Below are 14,615 nucleotides of genomic sequence, written 5' to 3' on the forward strand. Positions count from 1 at the left end.
GGACCGCGTAGAACCCTCGACTCTTGGCATGTCAGTTATACCTCTAATTCTCATAACACATACTTTGGACTTTAACCATTTAATTATTTCACATAGTATTATTCAATTTATCATTTGTTCACATAAAACATATACTCAGAGTATTTCACATAGCATTACCTAAATTTATTATTTATTCACATAGAACAATTACTCATAGCATTTCATATCGCATTACTCATCTTATTATTTATTCACATAGAACATATACTTATAGTGTTTCATATAACATTATTCAAATTATCATTTGTTCATATAGAACATATTCACATAAATCATATACTTATAGTATTTCACATAGAATATATATATACTCATATCTATGAATTTAGAACAGTGTTTTTAAAATAAGATTTAGCTAAAAACATAACATAATACAAATCATTTTGTTCAAAAACATTTGAGATTGACTCATCGCAAACAATCCTCCAATAGTGTATAAAATAAGTAAGTAGCACTCACATTTGTCTCACTTAAGCCCTAAACAACTCATTTTCACTTTCACTATATCTTTATACGTCAATTCGTTCAACACTTGCTTTCAATCGAATCTACACGTTAACATGACCACGATAAATATCGAAACTCAATTAATTGATAACAAATTAGCATTTACATAACTAAATAAAACGCCTAATTAACAATTTCAGACTGAACAATATTGGTACTCTACACCCAATATCGGTACTCTACACCTAGTATCGATACTTCCCTTCTATGGTATCGATACCTACCTTAGTATCAATACCCAAATTACATTATGGAATTCCTTTTTCCATTATAGTATCGATACCCTATTATTGGTATCGATACCCCAGTATCGCTACTACCCTTTCAGTACCAATGTTTGTTAATCTGATTCATATGGTATCGATACTGTTCTTCCAGTACCGATACCCTTGCCCAGATTTTACTTATTTCAATTTGAATTTTACCCAAATCTCACTTAAATCTCATACTTTTAACTTCATTCATACCCTTAAACTCAATATCACTTATCACAACCAACTTACATCAATTAAATTCCCGTTTACATCCAAAATTCTCATTTTAACACTTAAAACTAAAAATCACACTCATTTTTCAAACATGTTCCCAATCTTTTCTAATACTTCAAACACCTTATTTAGACCTTCGTCAAGTCAAATATGCCTTTAAAATCCAATTACTAACCAAATTTCATCAATTATCCTAAAAACTCATTTTACTAAATCACCATAAAATCCTTAATCCCTAAGTTTCTACTCATCTTTAAGCTTTCTTAAGCTTCTATATCACCCCAAGAACTCAAAAAAAAAAAAAATCAAAAATGAAAGAAACAATCAACTCCTAAAATATTTACCTTAGCAATAGGAGTACACGGGGAAGAGAAGATGATGAGAAAGCTTCTAGGATATTATTTTTTATTTTCTCATTTCCATCACATGTTATATAACTTTATAAATGAATTTTAAATTCATTTCTTGCCGAAAAGAACTTTTTGCCCTTCCATTCTTCAATCTTTGAAAATTAATCCTAAACAAAAATTCCAAATAAATCCTTAAACATTTCGATTTATCAAAATTAAACCACTAAATTTTAAATTCTTACACTTTAGTCACTGACCCGATATTTGGGATATTACACTATCCAAAGACATTCACTTAATCCAAGTCATAAAGGTATTTAGGTCATCTCAGTATTCAAGGTTATTTTAGTTATTTGGGGTCCAGACACATTAGTTATTTCAAAACTTCAGAATAATCCATCATTTAATTATTTCAGTGACGTGTCGCACTTCCATTAATCTAGTATTTGAATGATCATTCAAAAATAAGGAGATCGACATATTAAGAATTTTCAAATGTAGAAGTTGATTTTTAGGGTTTTTTTTTCAAATATATCAAAAATTTAATCGGTGATTTCAAGGTTCAAGTGAATCAAAATATGAGTTCTCAAGGTACTTTCGTTCTCAGGTCAGTCCGGGTCATTTTTACCCTATATGGGTAATTTTGTAATTTTATAATTAGGTTATTCCGGTATTAAACATTTTAACGAAAATAATTAGAATTTAATAAATCTGAGGTCATTTTCTCTTCAGATTAATCATTGTACTAGAAATCATTTCTTACTAGTCTTCCAATTCATTTATATAATTCAATAGAGTCTTAACCAATTTATCACTTAAACCATATTTTGTTCGAGTTCATCCATAATCAAACATGCATAATAGACCAATCATATACATCCATGCATTTATCCATTATCAACATGTTCCATAAAGCATGCAAAGAGGTAGTAAAGTATTACCTCAATTTTTGTACTCAACCGATCGAACGTTTAAACTCCATTCGATCGCTCTCGAACTTTAATTCCACGACCCATAATGTCTCGGATACATAACAAATGAATTTACGACAGAAACTGAAATTAATCGAAAAACCCAAATTGAATTCGAAGATAAATCACTGAAAAACGACATGCATACAGATGGATCGGGAGGTACTGGGTCGAGCTTCCAATTTTTCTCTCACGAACCCAGACCATAAGATATACGAACTTGATTCCAAGCTAATTCCCCATGTGATAAAAAATGATTATTAGAAACTAATTTAATAGTTCATGAACCCAAATGATAAAACTAAAAACTTCTATAGTCGTTAAAATATTTAATTACTAAAATCAGGTACTAAATCGAATTAATTTAAACTATTATAGCTTGGTTGAAATTTTAGTAAAATTGAAGGACAAGTCAGAACCTTACCAAACATAGAGGACTGAAACTATGATTTGCCTATTTTACTTTCCCAATACCCAAAAACACGTGATTTTTAAAAGCAATTATGAAACTTTTTCTTCATTTCACGCAGCCTTCCATCATTTCTATTTTTTCTTTTATTCCCCTGTGCTCTTCATATCTCAAGAAGGGATATTCCAACGGACTATCATCGATCTCCATTAATCGTCGGTGGTCATCACATTGGTCGTCGTCGTTGACCGTCGGTCGAAACTCAAATTATACCGTTCAAATCGCCCCATTATCCTTATCACAAATCTAGCCTCTGATTATCGAGAATATTTATAAATAGCTGCAGATCTACAAAAAATGTTTCAGTTCCCACGAACTAAAAACACCTCTACTGTCGTCGTTCACCTTCCGATGGAGCTGGCTTGGAGATATGTGCTTCACATCACCAAGAGAAGTGTTCTCACCATTGGGATCTCTAAAATAATGCTCCAACATCGAAAATGAAACCTCCGGCTCTTTCCGACATTCAACTTTATTTTCCTTTGTCTTGAGTTGATACACTATAGCTGCTAATAGTGGTTCTACAGATGGTGAAATGGTACACAGGATGGAGCTCACATCGTCGATCGTTGGTACTGTTGGAGCTCGGCTAAGCTTGGTGGTAATTTGCATCTCGATTGCTGCAAGGATGTTGATCAGAGGCTGTTGTGGTTCAACGAGATGACTTAGCACGTTTAGCTTGATAGTATATTGGTTTGGTCGATCTCCTACTTTGGTTCACCGTTTTGGAGAACCAATGAAGTAAGGTTAAAGATTCCTACTTCATCATCCTCATTCCCAGTTTTTAAAACCAAACTGCTCCCTTATTTGGGAAAAATATCTCTTATTGAGTGGCCCTCAATTTTTTTAATAAAATAATAGTTTTATAAAAAATTATTTGCCAACCAAACATATCATTTCACAATAATAAAACTAACATATTCTAGAAATCTCTTAAATTTATAATAACCAAGGGAGGGAAAATTATAATTAAAGTCCATGAATTTTCTCCATAATTCTTTTGAACCAAAATCTTTAATTAAACTGTTATTTTAATCTTCATATTTAATCTAGAAGAAACATAACCCCTAAATTGGGATGTGACATCAACTCAATAAAAAAATAAAATTAATAAATGTCATGTTTTCTAATAAACGTTTAAATTATACAAATTAAGAAATATTTAGGGACTTAAGTGGTAATTTTCTCAAAAAGAATTTTTATTCTATAAATTTATAGTTTAATATTGAAAGTGGGGTTTATTGAAATCATATTCTTGATATGGAAATTATGTTAAAAACTAGAAAGTGTTAAAATCCGGTAAATCGGATCGAATATAAATTTTGAGAAAAATTGAAGGATGGTAAATTAGGCTTAAAAATATTATGTCCACATATTAAAATGATGAAAAATAATATAAACCATTGGATTTGAGGATTTAATGTTCATGTTAAATTTGGATCGTTGGATTAAAGTGGCAAGATTGCAATTTTTGAAAAATTGCATGGGCAAATCTGTAAACAGGGAAATAATTTGTTCATATTTGAATTTTGGAAGATAATAAGGTTGAGGTGTCTTAGTTTATGATAAATATGAAGTTTTATTAAGGGTAAATTGGTATTTTCTCAATTAAATGAATAAAATATTCATTTAAGCTTAAATTTAAGGTAAATTAACATGAAATTTACCTAACATTTCATGAAACTTGTTCATCTTTTTCCTCTCCAGGACGAGAGCTTCTCAAAAGGTGAGAGAAAGTTTCTTTTCAATTTTTGAGTAATTTCCTTTGGATTTTGAGTTATGCCGTGAAATAGAAAATTATTCTACGCGAAAAATGCTATCTTTTGATACCATTTTTGCTTTCTAATCTTGCTTGATTTCAATGAATCCAAATTATAGGGTTTATGTTCATATTAGGGTTTATGGATGATGAATCTTGATGTTTTTGAGGTTGTGGATTCATTTTTAAGCTTATTTGATGACTAAAACATTTTCAATCTTCCTAGAAATGTTTCTTTGATATTCAGCCAAACTATAAGTTGGGGAAACTTTGTGATTTGATTAAATTTGATTACGGCTTTGATTGTAGAGATGTTATAAGGTTGGATGGAAGTTGATTTCATGCTTGAATCGAATCAAAATCGAGCAAAATCATGAAAACCCTAGTCTAGGAGATTTAGAGCATTCAACCATGGCTTGTATAGATTAGGAAAATTTTGGAAAAATTATGTAAGGGCTGGTAATGATGTAGGAAGTATTTTACAAGCCTTAGAAAAATTTGGGGATCATTTGGTAATTTTTGAAAAATTAAGGGACCAAAATTATGAATTTTGGAAAAATGGTGGGTTGTTGTGTAATTATTATATAGTTGATGTACTATGCTGAAAATTTATGTTTGGGAATTTAAATGAGTGTTAGGATGTGAAATTTGATTATTATGGAACTTTGGAAATTTTGGTGATTTTTATGCAATATTCGAATAGTTGGGGTGTTTAAATGTAATTGTGCCTTTGTAAATGTACTTGGTTGGTAATAATTTCAATGTTGTAATTTTTGGTATTGAAATTTTAAGTGGTAAAATGGTGAAGGACCATTTTATATAATTTGGAAAAGGTGGTGCCGATATTAAAAGAATTAATAGGTGTTGAAGTATTTTGGTGGTGAATAAGTTTCAAGTATAATTATGGATTTTGTTTTGGAAATGTATTTATGTTAGTACAATACTTACATATGTATCGATATGAATTTGTGATTTTGTACATATCTCGATTGACTTTGCGTTAGAAGCGAATTGAGTATAAAAAAGATTAAGTTTGGAGCATAGTGAGGCAAATATTTTGATATATATAAAAGTGTCAAGGTGAGTGCAATACATGCATGACATTGTACATAGATATTTTATACATCATCAAGAAGACTTGCGATGAGTTTACCTTGTTTATATCAGCATGATATTATGTCATTATTCATAATATCAACATGACCTTGCTATGTCAAAGTGTGAAATTATAATACATTGATCACTGATAAATATGATATTTTACCATGAATGTTATTTCGGGTATGAATCGCCTTAACGTTAATTTTATGGATATACACAATGCCATAGATGAAATAAATTATACTATATGCCCAAGTAAGTTGTTGAAGGACGTGGTATAATTGGCATGTCATAGAGTACAGCAGCTGCATATTTATATTAGCACTAGTGTGTAAAGACATTTAATGCAACACTATAGTGTGTAAGGACACTGAGTGCATATGGTAGGCACGACCTTATGTGTATTAACACTTCAGTGTATATATTACTCGAATACTCAGGGTCTTCATGGGTTTACGTTTGGGCTATAGTTATTGGTAAAATGATTATATTTATATCATGTCATTTTGATTATTGTAAAATATTAGATATGCAGGTAAGGTGATCTTATGGCATTGGAAAATGACATTTAATTTCATGCATGAGTTGTATTGCACTATTAAATTGCCTCACTAAGTATGTACTTAGTGTGTGATGATTTCCACGCGTAGGTAAAGATTAGGAGTAGGAGTAAGGAGTACCGAGAAACACCAAGCATCGAGGAGTATATTACAATATCAATAAGACATCCTTTGATGTTATTTTGACTTAATTAGTGGCATGTGCTTATGAATGTCCTAGTTGCTCTCTTAAACTATTTTGGAACTGGTTTATAACAGTTAAACTAATTTTTTTTTTACTTTATTTCATCATGGATGGTATTAACCAGTATTACTTTTATAAATAGACATATATGATATTAATATATATTTTAATTATCATTTGATAGTTTTATGGGATTTAATATTTTTATATTATCACTTACAATTTGAAGAAAATAAATTTTAAATACTTTTGAGTTGGGAAATGTTTTAAATAATTAATGTGACATCTATAACATGTATTGGCATAAGTATAAGGGTCGTAGGTGTCACAGTATCTCTTTATACCACCTTTGTATTGAAAAGATACTTCATGAATCCCAACTATTTCTTTTATATACATGAGTGTAGGCGGGACAACAAAAAAAATTCAAATCAGAGTATTTTAGAGGACTTCCCGACCATACATCGTGCAGAGTTTTCTTTTCAATGACAGTTGAATGAGACATGTTAAGTAAAAAACATGTTAAGGCAACTTCAGTCCAGAAAGACTTGGGTAAACCAGGCATTGGATAACATACAACAAACTCTCTGTTATTGTTATATCCATCTGTTCTGCGACGTCGCTTTGTTGCGGGGTTTGTCGCATTGTTAGGTGTCTTACAATCCCTTCCTTTTGACACAACTTATTAAATTTGTTAGAATAAAATTATAAGCCATTGTTAGTGTGAAAACATTCTACGTACTTTCTTATTTGTTTCTCGATCATTGTCTTTTAATATTTTTTTTTATTTATTGTCTTTTAATATTTTTTTAATATGGGGTAAGTATAAGACGGTATCTGTTTAAAGATACTCTCAACTTCTCAACATTGAACACTCATATCCCTGACATCTATAGTGCTCGAACCCGGGTTCTCAAAGAATAAAATAATGCCGAGGGAGAGAAAAAAGGCACAAACCTTCCGAGGGAGAGATATCATCAATGATCGTTGACATATAATTTGTTAAGAAAAAAGACACAAATCTTTTAATAATTCATTTATCACATAGGCCACTCGGTTCGTGCTGTCTTTTAATATTTAAATGTAGCGAATGCACTTTTTTATTAAGAAAAAAGGCATAAACCTTCCGAGGGAGAGAAATCATCAATGATCGTTAACATATAATTTGTTCCTCCTTAAAGTACTCTAGACGAACCTCAAAGATCAGAATGTATATAATTTAGAGTGCATTTCGTATTATGAATTTCTCTAGTTAATTGGATCCTTTTTCTCTGTCTATTTTTTTTATCAAAGTAGATGTTTAACATTTCATTTCATAACTATTTTAATATTGATCTATTACCACTATAAAAAATTATTTTTCAATCAATATTTAAAACGTGTCACTTATTCATCTTCTTTCTTAACTCATTTTTACAATTTATCTTTTTTTTTCCTTTCAAGAAGACAAACTTAAAATTTTGAAAATTTTGAATAAAATTAAAAAGAATGTAAAATTATTATGAGAATTAACACAAATATCAAGCACTTAAAATCTTATTTATATTTCTTCATTCTCTCTCTTTTTTTTAATGAAAGATAAAAAATTTTGGGTTCTAAACATTAATTTAACATTTTAATTTCGAAAACTCGTCTAATCTTACAATAATTATAGAATGAAATATGGAATACAGATTTCGACTAAAAAGCTAATTAATTAAAATAAAACTTGAACATTTATTCTATGATAAAATATTTAAAATATTAGAAAATTTAAACTATAACATGATATAGTTTGATTATTAAAAACTTGTTTTGATCAATAGTTGTTCAAGTAAAAGTAGTTTGGTATTACTTCAGCAGGCTTTGAGTTCGAGATATTGTGTATATAGAAAATCCTCGTCAGAAGACTCACCCACTAAAATCAAGTGTGTAACACGGATCTATTCGGATTAATCGGGACTTTATCAAGACAAAATTATGAAAAACCGGAAGGGTAAAAAACCACTTGCTTGAACAAGAACTTCGAGTCTTATTTTATGCATTTCTCATATTTGCCAATCAGAGCTCCATACGCAAACTTAACCAAGAACTTCAACTTCTTCTCCGATGACCAGCAGGGAAAATCCTCAACATGTGATGGAGACGGTGCGGCAATTTCCATGCATGTTCCTTCGTTATAAACTCCTTTAGGGTACCTAAATCTAAACACTCATTCAAAGATGTAGAGATGTTGCACCCTTTTCGGATTTCTTCCGCATGACAATCCATGTACAATATCTTTGCATATTCGTAGTGAAAGCACATAAATAACACCTCCGAGTAGGATCCCAAACGTATAACATCTTTACATCTTTTGAGAAGTCACAATCTTTTGATACGAATTTTTTTAGATTCACGTGATTTAACAGAACTAAATTTATGGTCAGCTAACTATAAATGTTGAATAAATCAACCTACGTGTAGTCATCATAATACTACGCCTGACAAAGATCATTATAATATCTCTTAGTTAAGATTGAGAGAGATCAACACCTTCACCACCATTTCTCACCTATATTTCTCTTCTCATTCTTAATGAAACTAGAAGATCTTGACATCGATCAATTTTATATAACCATTGGTTATGATTCTCTATTCAAATTAAAGAAAACGAAATTTCAAAGATCTACGTAACACATTTTCATTCGGTTATTGGTGAATGTAAAAATAAATTAAGGTGGGTATATGCCTACCTTGAAATTTGAATTTATTTATATTAATTGTTTATTTTATTAATAGCGTCCACACTAAAATTTTATTTATGTCCACCTTATACAAAAAAAATTTACTAAAAAAATATATACTTACCCTCAAAAGTATTTCTGAATCTGCCACAACATTCGATAATGCTTAAGGGTTACAACAAACATCAAGCAAGGGTCCTCTGTCCTTAATCTTACTATCCCTAAAGAAATCCAGGATGGAACAACGTTCCACTCTCCAAACGACACCTTTCCCGAATACATTCCAAATATTGCACGAGATGGGCGAGGTTGCTTTGTTGCTTGTATGTGCTCTCCTGTTTCCTATGCAAGTGACGTTTTGAGGTTAAGTTGAAATCTTTATTGATAATGTAGGTTTGAGTTAATTGTATCACATGTCTTTAAATCATGACTCTCATTTTAAATTAGTCCTTAAATTTTTGAATATCTCAATTTCATCCTTAAACTATAGCTCATATTCTAAATTGATTCCCAAACTTTTGAGTCTTCCAATTTCATCTCCAAATTCATCTAAATATGTAATCGATTTTAACAATAGTTTAACCTATTTTTTTCCAAACATATAATAATATAACTTAGCCTAATGATTATATTAACTAAGGATATGATTAGTATATACGCATAATAATATGGGGTAAAATCGAAATGTTTAAAAAGTTTGGGGGACTAATTTAGAATGAGGATTATAGTTTGGGGATGAAAATAAAATGTTCAAAAGTTTAACAGTTTAGAGAGTAATTTAGAATTAAAATAATAATTGAAGACCAAAATTAAATAGTTTGAGGTGATTATAAAATAATATTTATTTATAATTTTTTATTTATTGAATTCAATCATTATTTTTTAATATATATATATATTAAAGTTAATTATATTTTTCGTTATATGTTAAATATAAAATAAAAATTACTAAATTTGGTTTATGCATCCAGGGTATCAAATATCGTTCGCGGTTACGTTTTCGGTCACGTCGCATTTATCACAGTTGCAGACATAACGGATGTTATCGTGTTCATTGCGGGTGTCGCGGTCATGAATTTTTTTTTTTAAATTTTGCACAACTTATCTTAAAACATAATAAAAATAATTATAATTATAATTATAAGAAATCATTTTTAATGATTTTTAAAATATTTTCTAAGCGAAATTGACATATATATAATATAGTTTAACCAAATAGAATACTTTAAAAATATGATAATAGGATAAGATAATTAATTAACGATGACATTGTGAATACATTATTATTTAAAAGAAATAAGACTACCAAGAATCAACATAGGAAAAATCTAAGAAATTAAAATGGATTAAAATAAATTTTGCTATAACTATGAGATAAGAAATTATTTACCATTTTATGAAAAAGTTATTCTTCACTGAAAACTCAAAAATAATATATATATATATATATATATATATATTAACAATATACATCTCAAATGTAAGAAAAAAAGAAAAATACATGCCTCATGTAATATCCCAAAAATGGGGTTAGTGACTAAAATGGAATTTTTGGAAACTTTGTGCTTAATTTTGAAATAAGTTAAAAGTTCAAGGACTTAAATAGAAAAATTTCAGTGTTATATTAAATGGTAATTGTGGAAATTTTGAAGGGTATAATAGTAATTTCATAAGAAAGATTATTTCTCTTTTATATAGGAGATGGCACGTGGAAATGGAGGAAAGAAAATAGAAAAGTCTGGAGACTTTGGTTCAACCTTCTTCTTCTTCTCTTCTCGTAAGCTCCATGGCAAAGGTAAGTTGATTCCAAGTTGATTAATTCTTTTGTTTTAAAGTTGGTTTTGATTCTTAGAGTGATGGAAAAGATTAAGGAAAGCTTAAGATGGATTAAAACTCAAAGATTATCAAGTTATGAGAGATTGAAAATAAGAGGTTTCAAATTGAAATATTGGAAAAGAGTTAGTAATTGAAGTTGGAGGTTAAATTTTACTTGTCAAAGGGTTAGTTAAGAAGTTAGAGGTGATAGAATTGAATTAAGAACACATGGAAAATTTGATGAAATTCTTTTATTCAAGAATTATGGTGAATTATGAGGGATAGTGAAGTGTTATAATGTTATAAGAAGGTTTACATATGTATTGAAGAGTTTCATGGTATAAGAAGGGGTTAATAAGTAAAATTTGAAGACAAAGTAAGAATTTTCGGGCTCAAAATGGAATTTCTGGGTTGTGTGCATCGATGCACTCTCAAATAAATGAACATCGAATGCAATTAGTGCATCGATGCATAAGGAGTGCATCGATGCACCCCCTTAAAATGAAAATATCGAAGGTGATTTGTGTATCGATGCATGGGTAGTGCATCGATGCACATGTTAAAGAATACATCGATACACTGTAGAATGTATCGATGCACTTCAAGGGGAAAATAAAATTATACCTTTCTTTTGGTCTAAGAAATGATAGATTAGAATACATTAATTGGATACTGATATATATAAATGTATGATTATATAGATATCGAGCACGAACTAGTTCCGGAACGATTATCAAGTTAAGATTTGATCGAAATAGAGGAAAATCATAAAAGTGGATTGGAACGTAGTGAGGCCAAGGTGAGTACATACTAGTTAATTTATGGTGCTAAATGGAAACAAGACTTGTGACAAGTCTATTTCCTATGTTAGAATGTATGAATATATGATTATACGTATATGGATGACATGAATTGTATGTATGCATGATTATATGTGTTAACATGCTTTTGTATGTAATGATATAAGAAATATGTGCTATGTGATGTATATATATGAACATATGTGAAACCGAACTATGTGATTGCATGAGAAAGATATGAGCCATATGACATGATATATGTGAACATGAGAAAACAAATTATAAGATATGAGCTATGTGATCCTATGATAATATGAAAAGAAGCTATGTGACTACATGTATATGTGAAAGAAACTATGAGCTTATATGACATGTGATATGTAAGTGTATATGTGGAATGATATAAGTGAAAATGCCCATGTTATATGATACGAGAGCTATATGTATAGTTGGCATGCCAAGAGTCGAGGGTCTACGCGGTCCTTCGGGACATACAGTGATCCTTCGGGATATTTCATAGTGGTCATTCGGGATAAATTTCATAGCCCCTAGTGGGACCCCATACGAGCTGTGGTAACAACATAATGCAAAACCTCAATAGACTCACATATCTACAGTTCTGACAGATGTACATGGGCTAACAAAGAGATAACAATAAATATATATATTACATGTAAAGTATATGCTTTTGTGATATGAATTGTATTATATGATATATGAGATGATGTGTATATTACTTGATTAATTGAATCATATGTGGCTTAAAAGAATGAATATATGAGTATATGATTATGAGACATAAATGATAAGAATATGGATAGTGGAATAAGGTTAGTAATGGAAATAGTGTGAGATATGTATATGTGTATATTACATTGTATGCAATGTTAAATTGTTTTGGTATGACATCATGAGATGATGTGTTCCTACATGTTTAAATAATTAGAGTTCTTTTATAAATGTAATGCCTCACTAAGTCATAGACTTAGCGTGTGATTGTTTCGCATGTAGGTTACAGAAGTGAGAAGAGTAAAAAGCAATGTGGAGCAAGACATGTCAGTTCTCCTTACCGAAGGTCAGATCAGAAGAAAGGTGAATAATATGAATTTTAATATATAAAGTTCTAGTTTGCATGTATTCAAAATAATATATTGTATAAGATCTGAATAGTTCTGTAAATGTTTTGAATAAGTTATATGTTATAAAAATTTTAAATTACTCACTATTTTATACAAGTAAATGTTTTGAAAAGTCAATGTGACACCTCGGATTCGGGTCGGATCCAGGTTGGGGGTGTTACACCTCATGGAATAATTAAAGCAAGAAAACAATCTTCATTAAAGCAAGAGCATAAAAGTACGATGTACAATAATTAAAACAACACATACCTCATGTAACCTAACTATGTGAGGTGGATACATGTGAGGAGGAGGTGGGTGATACATTGGTGGCGGAGGGTATATTTGAGGCTGATATAGTACACTATAATTAGGAAATGGTGGATAAAAAACCATGTGAAGGTTGAAAATATGAATATTGTCCCAGTGGATAAAAACCATGAGTGCTAGTAGATGAATCGCTATACCCAGGGTTACTAGAAGTCCTTATACCGGAAGAAGAACCTTAATAAGTATATTTTCTGGTGTCTTTCCCTTTTGATCAAGCTCTTGGTTCACTTATTTCTCTACTAGATGCAGCATACATATTTCCTTCGAATTCTGACCTATCACGGAAATGTCCACTACTGGTATAAACATATTCTTCTCCATACCTATTAGAAGATCTAAATTCAGCTCCATCACCACTCTGTCTATCGTCGTAATCAATTGGACTTAAACCACCACCATCGGGCCCATTACCACTCTTACTTGGTGTTGCACAAGAACTTGAATGAGATAAATTTTGTTGTTGAGATTGATCATCAACATTCATTTCATCATCCGAGGTATCCACATGCAACACACCAGCATTTTCACCATCTAATAATGAATTCTCTTTCTCTTGAAGCCATTCTGATAGTGGATCAACATCTTCAAAGATATGATCAAGGTTGATAGGATTATAACTAGCGTTTATATCATCAATGCTCATTCTTTTTTTATGCCTCATTTTAAGTCTCATATTATAATAGGTAAATACTAGTTTCTCAAATTTTTTGTTCTTCAACTTGTTTCTTGCTTTGGTGTGAATATAGCTTAATGTGATCCAATTTCGTTCACAATTTGATGCAGAAGTTGTTTGACTAAGCACTTTAATTGCTAATCGTTGTAATTCAGGAGTACATGTGCCATATATCATCCATCACTCAGCTGCATAATATTATTTAAAAGTTCAAACTAACATCAAAATATACAAATATAATTAAATAATATAAAGTAAATAATTTAATTAACTACCCGGATTCATTTGATTCCAAGCTCTTTGTGCCTGTGGAGTACCAAATGTCTCTTGTTTACTTCAAAATAGTAACAACTGCATAGATAAAAGTTTAAATAAAAATGAGAAAAATATTTCAATTTCAAATTATTTAACTAAGTTACAAATAATAGTACTTGAATGAATCTAACATGATTAACCATTATGATTTGATTATCAATAGATTGTTCTAATCTTTTAATCACTGATCTTGTTCCTTCTAATGTTTCTGCTATTACATTCACATAATGCTCAACCCCAAATTAAAATTGAGGATTAAGGAAATAACCTAATCATAATTTATGCTCAAATGATAATAATATAAATTATAAAACTTAAAATAAAAAATAAAAAATAAAAAATAACTCTTAATTATATGATATATTTTATCTTACCAGTTGAATGCAAGTCGGAATGCATAAAATTCAATTTATTGTCAATAATTCTTT

The sequence above is a fragment of the Hibiscus syriacus genome, unplaced genomic scaffold (genome assembly GCF_006381635.1).
Source record: "Hibiscus syriacus cultivar Baekdansim isolate YM2019G1 unplaced genomic scaffold, ASM638163v2 tig00116971_pilon, whole genome shotgun sequence".
Taxonomy (NCBI): Eukaryota; Viridiplantae; Streptophyta; class Magnoliopsida; order Malvales; family Malvaceae; genus Hibiscus; species Hibiscus syriacus.